The sequence below is a fragment of the Periplaneta americana genome, chromosome 13 (assembly GCF_040183065.1).
Source record: "Periplaneta americana isolate PAMFEO1 chromosome 13, P.americana_PAMFEO1_priV1, whole genome shotgun sequence".
NCBI lineage: Eukaryota > Metazoa > Arthropoda > Insecta > Blattodea > Blattidae > Periplaneta > Periplaneta americana.
In genome coordinates, this window is record NC_091129.1 from 56,829,176 (window position 1) to 56,841,770 (window position 12,595).

Below are 12,595 nucleotides of genomic sequence, written 5' to 3' on the forward strand. Positions count from 1 at the left end.
TAAAAACCATTTCTTTAGAATTGAAAACAAAGTTTTATTACAAAGTAACACTTAAGAAATATATTAAGCGAATATTTTATTGGAAAGTAATACTTAAATATCTAAAATATTGACTTTTACACTTCATTTTCTGAATGAAACTGAAATTAAATTTTAAAGATCTCTGTTTTTGACACAATCGGAAATAGACTGTCTATCTGTTACAAGAAATAAAACATGAAGTTTTGACCAATCATAATGAGCATTTTTAACATATCCTAATAATTGATTTGGCCAAAGCATTCTTTTTTGCCGAACATATTACCATCTGAATTACACATTATTACATGCATTTCTGTAATCCCTGGAATCGGCTTCACATTTTGCCATGGATTTTTTGATAGAATATCCCCTTCAATGTGGTCTGCTTCAACATACCATATTTGGGTCCTTGTGTTCAGAGATGCAGCAACTTAAGCGAAATCCTTTGCTGATTGTATCACAAGTCCATTTTGACCCATCATCTTACTTCTTACCAGTCGTTTAATGTTTCCACCAACACCATCCACGATCCCTTTACCATGGGATGTCCCAAAATACTTCCATGTGAAATACTTATTGTACTTTTCAGAAAGAATTTGGAGAACTTTCACCATGAACTTGTTCTTAAATTCGGATGATGGTCCATCGCTCCAAATAATCTCCTCACAGAGGTCTGTACTTTTCACCTTAACAATGTCCCTATACATCAAATCTAAAAATGAAAAGATTGTATTCTTGTCCTTTTTTACAGTGTCTGAGCAAATAAGAAATGTTTTACACTCACCAGCATAAAACAGAGCACCTGTAAACAACAAAACACTTGCATGAGACCAAAGAGCACTCTGTACCTCATTCTGATATTCACAACTGAAGGACATTGCGAAATCTATTTGAAGAACACGTTTGGAATCACTTGCTTTGTCCATTTCAAATTCTTTCTGTTGAATCCTTTTCGTATTGACATGTTTAATAATTTTTGGAATGTCCGTCAGCAGTCGGCCATGGATGTCACCAAGGCAGTTTTCTCTAATTTTAATTGTAAGTCTGCCATTCTCATTTTTCTCCCATTCTTTCCAATTAACTGGGCATTCTGGCTCACTTGGAAGTAACATTAATTTTCCATTTGAACATTTTTCACATTGGTTGTGCCAGCATGATGAATTGAGATTGTAATCACATAGAATACTCTTCCAAAATTCATTTGTATAGTTATATTTCAAAGCTTTAAGTTTAAATATGAAATTCTCATGGATGAGACACCTACACTGGTCTGCTGGTGTGTCCTTCAGCAATAGCACATTTGTCGGTCGTAGGCTGCAAAACTTGGAAAAACCGATTTTGAAGCAAGGATATTCCTCTCTGAATATCTGAAATGCTTCTCTCAAAAACATAGTTAAGTAATACTTTTGTAGCTTTTCCTTCCTTCCATCTTTCCAGACTGCCATCACATCTTTTATTCCAGGACAAGTGTAAACAATGTCTGGACGAAAGAAAAACTGGTTTACTAATATGTTGTCTTCACAATCACCTACTCCATCCAGATTGGCCTCAGTTATCTTCATCAATTCCACGCCAACACGTTTAGCTAATCCTTCCACAACAGCCTTTTGTTTCCTTGGTGATTTAGGAAGCGAACGTGCTGTTTTATGAATAGCTTTTGCATAGGTTTGCTTACATCTGTATACTGATGATGTACTTGAGGTTGGTGTAGTACTGCCACTTTTATTCTGATTCTCCTTTCTCATTTGTTTTTCTTTTAATTTTGATCTTTGCAGCCTTTTCCTGTCCCTTTCATATTTCCTATGTTGTTCTTTTTGCTTTTCTGTTAATTTTTACTTTTTCTTTTTTCGTAATTCAGAAATTCTTTTGCGTTCTTTTTCAAGAAAACCTGCTGCATCTTCTGTCTTCAGTCGAGCTCTCATCTTTGCCATACGGGATGCACTGGTTGACTTTGGAGGCTCCTCCATGACACTATAAAAATACAGTTTGTTGAAACTATCTTGCGTCTTAAAATCATTCTCATTTAATATAACAATACAAGTAGCATAGTTTAACAGTAAATACAAAATGAATAACTTGAAACAAGATCTTAATTTAATTTTTCAAAAAGACCTACACTTATCTTGTTAAAATATTGCTATCGTTCACAGGTTGTGTGCAGTCCCCTTTATTTCAGTTGATTAAATCTGCAAAGGAACGTTAGAAGATAAAATAAGTATCAATAGATTTCAGTACATTAAAAGCCTGTGTACTCGTATATCTAAGTAAGGTACACAAACCGTCCCAATGTGATGTCACGTACGGGACAGTAAATAAATTTTTAATAATAAAATTATAAAAAGCTAAAATAATTTGAAAGTTGTGGTAAAGCAAAGATTCCATGTAATACTGTTAACATACAAAGTGTTAAACAATGGAAGCAATTGAAACTGGAAAAAATTAAACTTAACCTCATTTGTGTCACGTACGGGACATTGTCTACTACATTTTTTAAAAACAATTTTAAGTATTCTTAATTTGATTGAAATCTTGAAACTACCTGGAATTAAACCTATCATACTCTGAAATATTGCATTATAAGAGAAAAAACATAATTATAATATGGACTTACTAGCAATGTGTCTTCAAACATTCACAACTGTAACCATGTAAAAAGAAGCTGATGTCAGCCATGTTTACGGCAATACTGCCAACTTATTAACTTGAAAATACCAACTTATCTCCAAAATTGGAATTCTTTGATGTTTTAAGAACACATTAATCGCGGTTTTAAAAAGAGAGAAAAAAAATTTTCCACAGACAAAATTTCCTCTTTTTCATGGACTCACCCATAGATGTTGATAAAGTGTCGTAAAATAAACCACAAAAAAAAAAAAATAGTACAAAAAAGAATGACAAAATTAAATCCAATACTAATGAAGAAATTTCCTCAACTTTCCAATCACACACAAATAATCAAAAAGTTCACTGAAAAAAATATAAGCATAAAAATTTCCCAATAGCTTCTCTAGATACAAAGTTTAAGTGTGTCAATAGGAAACATTCCACTTTCGATATATTTCGCAATTAACTGCAATAAATTATAAAGGAATTATGAATGTATAAAAGTATAACATACAGTACTTTATAATTTTTGTATTTCAAATCTTTTTTTTTTTCTTTTAAAGTAGCCTATATGCAAACATAGTGTAGAACATCATATCTTCCATATATACAATGTAAATATATGAAAATATTTTCGCGCAAAATTGTATTTTACATAGACCTACTCAGTTACTAGAAACAATTTGTAAATTTAAACACTGCATTTTTCACTGGACTGTACTTATAACACTTTTTTTTTTTCGACAATTTTTATACATTGGTACTTCAATTTTGCTTAAATAATTAACATCACAATAATATGAGACTTGTGGAGAGGATGACAGGAGCAGCCAAAGTCGCTGATGAAGAGAGAGTCAACCAGTAGCGGCTCGCCGTAAAAAAAATAGGTGAAGTGCTGTTCACATACACAAATGCATAAACAGTTTTGCTAATATAATGAGTAGGGCTACTATTCCTAAACTACGTACAATTTTACTAGTTCTAGAACACATGCAAACAGGAAAATTAATTTATTTCAGGACTCACCCAATTTCTTGCATACCAAGTCAATTCTCCTACATTTTAAAGCAGCAAATCTGTCGATTATATCTTCATAAAATGTCTGAGTTTAACCGAGGATGGACAGTATATCTCTATGCAAAGCTATTGGCTAATGATGAAAGTCTCTCCTGTGATGTAGCATTCCGAGTGAAATTTTCAATCTTTTCAAACAGAAAAGCTTCTTTCATCGGAAGAAATTTTTTTTAAGTTATTTTATACAATTTCTCTATTTTTAGCACTTTTTAAAACAAATAACAAATGGAACTGTAGGTCGTCCAGAATTTAAAACATCTTTTTTATCCTCATATTTAACTCTACAAAACGACATTTCTAATAAATTACAAACCGTGTCATTTTCGGGATACACATTTCGCACTCATTAATCAACTTTTTCTATGTAATGGTACCTAATTATTTGTATAATAGCACTATAGTGATTACACATATAATATACACTATGATCTAGGATTAATACATTATGTACACTTATCACTAATATACTCTAAATACATTAAATAATAAGTTAATATATATGTACACACTATTAAACTAAATGCATACATTTATGCGCGTGTTAAACTTTCAAATACAAGAGCTGGAACAAAACTGGCAAGATCATGAGCTCATGAGAAGAAATAATACACGCGGCGGAAAACCAACTTTTAAACTTTGCGAATGTATGTGTGGTGTATTCCTGATAAAATAACATAGAGCCAGCTAATTTACCACTGCAGGGGTGGATGCTTGGAAACAAGAAATGAGGATACTATTCTCGAGTCAGGCACTGTAAAATTTCACAGCCCTTAAACAATAGCCCCCGGCCTTGGAGATCAACTTCACCCCTTCTCCATTATTAGTACCGTTAGATCTGCAAACTGGTTACTCCACCTGCAAGTCTGACAGTTCTCCGTAACTGAAAGACTCAGAAACGCACTTCACTCATACAATCTTTCTTTAGTGCGTGACGTCACGTTACCATGGAAACCAAGTGCTGTAAGAGAATGGGAGCCCAAATAATTTCACCTTTACAGTATTGTAAGTTCCAATAGTCGCCACTCGGCGCTCGTAACAGTTGACATTATTCTATTCAGCGGACGGTTACAGGTACTATTAATACAACTAAACTCTGTTTATAACGACTGAAAAGAAAACTTTTTTTATTTTAGAAATACAGTACCGGTAATAACTGGAATTAATTATTAATATGAGATAAAATTGTGTTTTACACGTAAATACGTGAAGTGACACTTCACCTACTTCACCTGAATTGGAGTTAACCGAACCAACTAACATCTCAAGAACACTGAAGCCAGGACCTATCCCAACTTTCCGCAACTTGCAAGGCAGGAATATTCCCATGGAATTAGAACCCACAAAAGAAATCGAAGTCTTAGCCTGAAGAGAGCAGTTACAACTATAAACGAGGCAGCCCTGGATGGAGCCGGCTGACAACCACCCTACTGGGGCTACATACTGCTTTGTCGTCGTTTCTCAGTAATATCTTGGCACTGAGAGCAACTAGTGATCTGTGCGGCCACTCGTTAGATTTGTAATCGTGAGTTCTACAATAATAAATAATAATAATAATAAGTGGCGCTACAGCCCACTAAGAACCAAGAGTGACCAGCTGGCTGCTGGCCTCACAGCCACATGCCGAAGCAGAGGTGGACGATCATCCAACCAGAATGGAGGTATTGTGTGGTTAGCATGATGAGCCCCCCACCCATTATAGCTGGTTTGCGTAACCGGATTTCGCTACCTATCGTAGCTTCCAAGTGCATCAAGATGCTGGATGGGCACCGGTCCCATACACTAGCCGAAATTTCATGAGAAAATTTCTTCTCCCATGAGAACTCGAACCAGCGCGCATTCCATAACGCGAGTCCCAGGCAGGATGCCTTAGACTACAACGCTACAATGCAGGACAATACTGAGGTGGTAATATGCACACAGAATTCCCCAGAGAAGTCACGTGTATTAAGTCGGATCGACAAAATGTATAAAACTAAATCACATATTCTGGAAGAACTGAAAAAATAGCACCTGAGAAAACATTGCCTTTATTTTTCAACAAGAATAATAACTGCAGTGAGTGATGCATCACTTCAACAGGTGCGACAAATGTCTTGAACAAGATGGCAGACAATTTCAGCACCTCTTTTCTTAATTTGGTAGAGTAAATGATGTTTAATTATTTATACAGTAGCGTGCAAATTAATCCGAACAAGACATATTTTTACATTTTCTGTCATTGTTGGCCTCACAGCTGCTCATACCGCTTTAATTGACATCTGTAGTACGTGTAATTCCATTGTTGAAGGTCTGTCATTATTTTTTTATAATATGTGACATTTTGCCTGTCATTTTGTACTTTGCATTTCAGTTGTGTTGAAGACTTAATACTGCAATCCTGTGTACATTCTGTGGATTTTTCACAAATGGATACAACTCCACGAAAATGGTCTAAAATTATAACATTAGCAGAGCATTCTTCTATGACACAGAGGCAAATTGCTGCAGAATGTCACATCGGTTTGGCTACTGTTAATTCGATCATAAAACGATACAGGGAGACTGGATCCATCACACCCCAGAAAAAAGGAAACTGTGGCCAGAAAAGGAAGACTTCACCTGCAGATGATCGTTTGTCAGGAAAAGTAAATTAAATCCCAGACTAACTGCTGTCGACTTGACCCACGAGTTAATGGCTACCACTGGGGCGAATATTCACGTCACAACAGTGCGGCGAAGGGCTCGTAAGCCTATTAAGAAGCAACTGCTAACCCCTGTTATGTGCAAAAAACTCTTAATGTGGACAAAATTACATCAACACTGGACAGTGAATGACTGGAAGAATGTACTTTTCCCCCAATGAGTCTCATTTCGAGGTACACGGCCACCGTGTTTCTCACGTACGGAAAGGATCCGAAAAAGTAACAGCAGCTCATCTCCAACAAGCACCCAAATACCCCCCTAAAGTAATGTTTTGGGGTTGTTTTACACATGAAGGGCCTGGAGCATTAATACCTATCAAGAGAATGATGAATTCTGACAAATATATTCACTTATTGGAAACCAGAATCGTACCCCAGCTGCAAAAATCATTTCTGGATGGCAGAGGTGTGTTCCAACAAGACCTGGCACCATGCCATACGTCTCGAAAAACTACAGAATTCTTCAACAAGAAGAATATTCAGGTACTCCCCTGGCCAGGCAACTCACCCGACATCAACCCCATTGAGAACTTGTGGTCAATTTGCAAAAGAAGAATGCAAAAAATGGATTGTTCTACAAAGGAGATGATGATTTCTGCCCTCGTTGGTTATGGTTTCGCAATGAAGAATATTTGTGGGAAATTAGTGGAATCCATGCCAAATCGTCTCAGAGCTGTTATTAGGAACAAGGGAGGCCACATAGATTACTGAGGTAAGTCTTAGATCCTTTTTTTTTTATATCCCGTTTGAATGTTTTTGCATAAGTAATTACGTTGTTCGGATTAATTTGCACGCTACTGTATTTGGTAATAATTTAGATTAATAGTATGTGGTTTTACTGATTGCTACTGTGCTGTTACTAATAATATGCTATAAAAACCAGAGCCTTCAAGTGGCTGAGCAAGGAGCAGTGTTACACTTTTTTCAGTATTATGTACAGTCAGAAGTTCAGTAACTGGTTTGACTTGGTTTTTCAAGGGCCGGACCTGGCATGGATTCTTGCACTTAAGCTTACTTTGACCTGTTTTGTACCCTATACAGGGTGTTAAGAAAAGAAGCATTCAATATTTTGAGAGGTGGTAATGTGTCAAAAACAAGAACAAAAGTTTAATAAAAATAGGTCCTAAAATTATCTTTTGATATATGAGTATTTGTTCATCGACATCATGAGAAGTTCAATGTGATTTTCATTAAAAAGGAGCACTCAATATATTGAGAGGTGGTCGTATTCATCAAATCAAGGGGGGGGGGGGGGGGAGTCTAAAAAGCATGGGTCCTAAAATTAATATCTTCCACGATTACTTGTTCATCAACATCATTGGAGATGCTTAATGTGATTTCCATTCATTGTAACACATTCTTCTGTGCTATATATTAGGTAATCACACCTTGTTACCCTTTGGTAAAAACGATGTTTTTCTCTTTTTATTTCTTATGTCCTGTAATTTAAGGAAATGGCCGAAGACGTGTTATTTGTGCCTATACGACTGTTTTAAGTACCAGATTCAATTGAATGGAAATAATTGTCAAGTTTCCCAAAAACAAAGAATTGTAAGGACCATATAATGAGGTTATGATTGATTTGAGTATTGTAGCTAATGATGAGAGGAATAGATAAACTCTCTCTTCCATTAAGGCTATTGTGGACGTTCAGTATAACATGGCCCATGTAAGCTGCACTGAATTGTACAAATTTATGTGCAGTGAAAAGGAATCAATGTATCTTGACCAAGTAAAGTGAAAAGTGGAAATAAATTGTCCTGAGATGTCAGAAATATTTGAAAATGATTTTCACAAATTTTTGTGAGAGTCTTCATGAACTTAGAAATAAGATAATTGCTTTCTAAAACATAATATAAATGTGAAAGTTCTTAGTAATGTTTGTATGAGATTGCTGGTAGATAAGTATTTCAATGTCCTTAAAAAAAAAAAGCACATGTAAAAAAATTAAACAATTCATTTGTGACTTTCAGAGGCGACAAAAATATTAAATGAAAGAAGGTAGCGCACAGCTAATATATTAAACAAATAGTTTCTTTCAAATGACTAGATAATCATTATTTTTATTTTTCTGGTAATTTTCCTTCCTCCCATTACCTTATTAAAATTCAGATTTTATTTTACAATTCATATAGATGACAAGGGTACAAAAACAAAAAGAAAGAGCTTTGAATTTATTTAGTTATTACGTTTCTTAAACTATTAAAATTCAGATTTTATTTTACAATTCATATAGATGACAAGGGTACAAAAACAAAAAGAAAGAGCTTTGAATTTATTTAGTTATTACGTTTCTTAAACTAACATTTTTCTCTTTAAGTTTAAATATACCCTATGTATTTGTTCTCATAGCGAGTCGCTAGATGGCACTGGCGACACTCGCTAACCACATGTGTGTTATTAATCATTACTTTCCACTATTGTAGTAGTAAGCTATTTGATACTACCACCTCTCAAACTGAATGCTTTTTTTTTTAATGGCAATGACATTGAGCACTACGTACAATGACAATGAACAAGTACTCATATCTCGCAAATTATTAATTTTAAGATCCATGTTTAATAAGACTTTTTTTTCTTGCTCTGATGATCAATACAATCTCTCAGAATAATAAATGCTCTTTGTTTTGATGGAAATCACATTGAGCATCTCCTATGATGTTGACAAACAAGTATTTATATCTCGGAAGATATTATAGAACCTACGTTTGTTAGACTTCTCTTGTTTCGATGGACACTACCACCTCTTAAAACACTGAATGCTTTTTATTTTAACAGCCTGTATATGCGATGGTGGCCTGGGTAGCATCCATAAATCTGATGCCAACATGTAGGCCATCATGCCTCAGCCCCAACAGAGCCAGGTCCCATTCCTAGACGAGTACTTGATAAGACAATAAAACCCAGGATTTGAAGCCTCAAACCATCTTATATAAGCACTGGAAACCTGTACTACACCAAAGACATTGTTCCGGCCTATTTTTAACTATTGCAGATGATAAACGAAATGAGGGGAAGATACTGTGTTGGTGGAATATGTAGTACCATGGATAAGTTATCAAGACATTTGCTAAGGATCTATTTGTTGGTTTATCTATTTGGTTTTAGTAAAGTTCTTGTGCACAAATGGTGAATTGTATTATACACTGCTGGGTTAAAAAAAAAAAAAAAAAAAAAAAAAAAAAAAAAAAAAAAAAACACACCGGACACCTCATATTTTCGGTCTCAACTATATTTTATGCTTCGAATATGGAATTTTGATACCGCATATCGTCGGTTTCTTGGTAAAAGTGACCAAGTCACATTCCAAGGCTTCCAAGCATTATGAAAATTTAAGACATAATTTTATATTAAAAACTAATAATGTAGTACATTTATCTTCAAAATAACTTTTTACTGACATCTAAAGAAGTACAGTTATCTTTGGATGGATCATTAAACCTTTAAATGCCTTTTTCCAACAATTTTGCATTTTGGACTTGGTCACTTTTACCAAGAAACCGACAATATATGGATCATTAACTATGAGTATGTAGAAAACAAAAGAATAAAAAAGTACCGACATTTTCATTTGTTTTTTATTTTAAAAACTAAATTACATCAAATTAACTTTGTTTCTGCCTTTGTCAATTCTTCTGGCATCTTCTCCTTCCGATTTTTATTTTCTATATCGAGTATTTCCTCCTTGGCCTCTTAATAATGATTCCCAAGCGACAAGCCATGCTACTGAAGACACAGCAATCTCTTCTTGATCGATATTCCTCCATTTTGATATGAGAACTTCTCGGAGAGCTTCCAGTTTTTCCAGAGGTGCTTCTCTTCTCCTAATATGTCTACCAAGATTGCCTCACACATGCTCTATGGAGTTCAGGTCTGCACTGCATATTAATTTCGACCTTTTGTAAGTAATCTGCACAATTCTTGCAGTGTGCATGAGCATTATCATGCATCAGCTGGAAGTTATTGCCTATAAATGGAGCATACAGAATGACATGTTCTTCTAGACATTGTGATGTATCTGGCTGCCGTCAATGATCCATTATCGATAATCGCCAATTCGGTATGAACAATAGTACTGATGCCTGCCCATACCATTATAGAGCCTCCATTGAAAGGTCTTCTTTGTGCAATAACACACTGTGCATACTGCTCTCCATGCCTCCACCATACTTTCTCTTGTCCATCTGGGGAATGTAGGCTGAACTGCAACTCGTCTGTGAATAATGCAGAACTCATCTTCATTTGTCCAATGGATGTGCTGACGTGCAAAATGCAAGCAGGCTATTCAATGTTCTGGAAATAGTTCTGGCCCAGTGGATAGTCTTCTGGAGTTAAATCCATGAGTACTTAATCTTCTTCTAATTGTTCTGGCAGAAACATTTACACCCCTCACTGTTAACAAGTGCTGACCGACAATTGACGCTGGTGCAAAGTGATCACAGAGTACTGATAACACAATAAATTGGTCATCCCGTTCATTTGTGACAGTTCTTCTGGTGTACTCACCTGTCTCCTCATTTTGTTTGATAACATCATATACAGTACTACAATCTGTACCCAAAATGTTAGCGATATAGCATATGCTATGGCCATCTTCCCTCAAAGCAACAGCTGTAATAACCTCTTCCAGCAACTTTGCTCATTTCTTTAGAATATGACCTTTTAACAAATTTAGACTGTTCAACTACGAAACAGTTATTGAAGAATGCTTCAGAAATCTTAAAAATCTCTGATTAGGACATTATAACTTATGCTCGTTTCATCCACTTTTGTTTATATTGTAACGTCATTGAATTTTGAGAGTAGTCTTTCTTTTGTTTTCTACATACTTATAGTTAATGATCCATATGCAATATCAAAATTTCATATTCGAAGCATGAAATACAGTTGACGACGAAAATATGAAGCATTAACTCTGCCAGCTTAAATAAAGCCATTATTATTATTATTATTACTACTATTATCCGTTTTTTTTACCAGCTGTGTATATTAAATTATCATAACTATCTATAAAATAATACTTGGTGCCAGTGGTGAACACATTTAAAAACCGTCAAAATCAATGCATTCTGATTTATCAAACAATATTTCATCCAGTGATTTAAATAAACAAGAGAGAAAGTTTTCGCTTCCAGGCGAGTTCACATTTGAAATGCCAGAATTGAGGAAAGAATATATAAAACAGTTCCAACAGTTTTTATCTATTTCTGGAGATTAAAAAAATAAATAAATAAATAAACAAATGAAGGTTGACATTTTTGTTATATTGTTTAGGTGAAGGAGCCAATGTGACATTATGAACTGCTCTTTTGCTCTTTAAATGAACTGATAGAGCAGTTCAATAATTACTTTTCCCTGAAAAATATAATCATTCATGAGAGTTTCAATTTAATACAAGTTTAATACAAGGAAACAATTGTTTTGAAAATGTTAATAATTTCATTACTGATCTATATAGAATTGTAGAAAAGTGTGATTTTAAAAAACTAACTAAAGAAGAGATTATGAGAGAACTGATGTCTGTGTATTCGATAAAACTATTTTTGAAAAACTACAATTTCAAAAACAACAAAAAGAACAAAATAAACTGATATATGCTTCACACACTGATAGTATGTATTAATAAACCACAAGCGACAGAAAAAAAAAAAATAAATAACATATAAAAAATGTTATCACTGTCTTGGCAGGGCACATCTACGTGAGATATGTCTGGCTAAAAATACTGTATGTCAAAATGCAAAAAACCTTGGCCACTACACCAGGGCTTGTCAAAACTAATGTAAACACAGTAGCTGATTAATACAAGACATCCACAATGCATGAAACAGTAGTGAAAATAAAGATCTGTGGTGTTCTTCTTTCTATATAAGGGTGTACAGCACTTGTAGGTACGAATGCTCATTGTGCGCCCCATAAACTAGAAATTAATCAAGAAGACTGCACTGTGTGACCCACTTTGTGATGCTGCTGGGTTTCATTTCCTGAAAATTCTTTGGGAGACAACACATATCTGTACCACTAAAAAATTTACAACTGAACTCTTGAACATGAACATCAGTTTGCAAATTGGTTCTTTTTACTCTAGAAGCAATGCTGGCCCATCCCGCTTAAGCGCTTCATACAGCTTAGATATAGTAGACTCTAGCAATGCAGATTTTTCAGTCATTCAGGTTAGTACATTTGAAACCTATTTATCACAAGTCCAATAACTG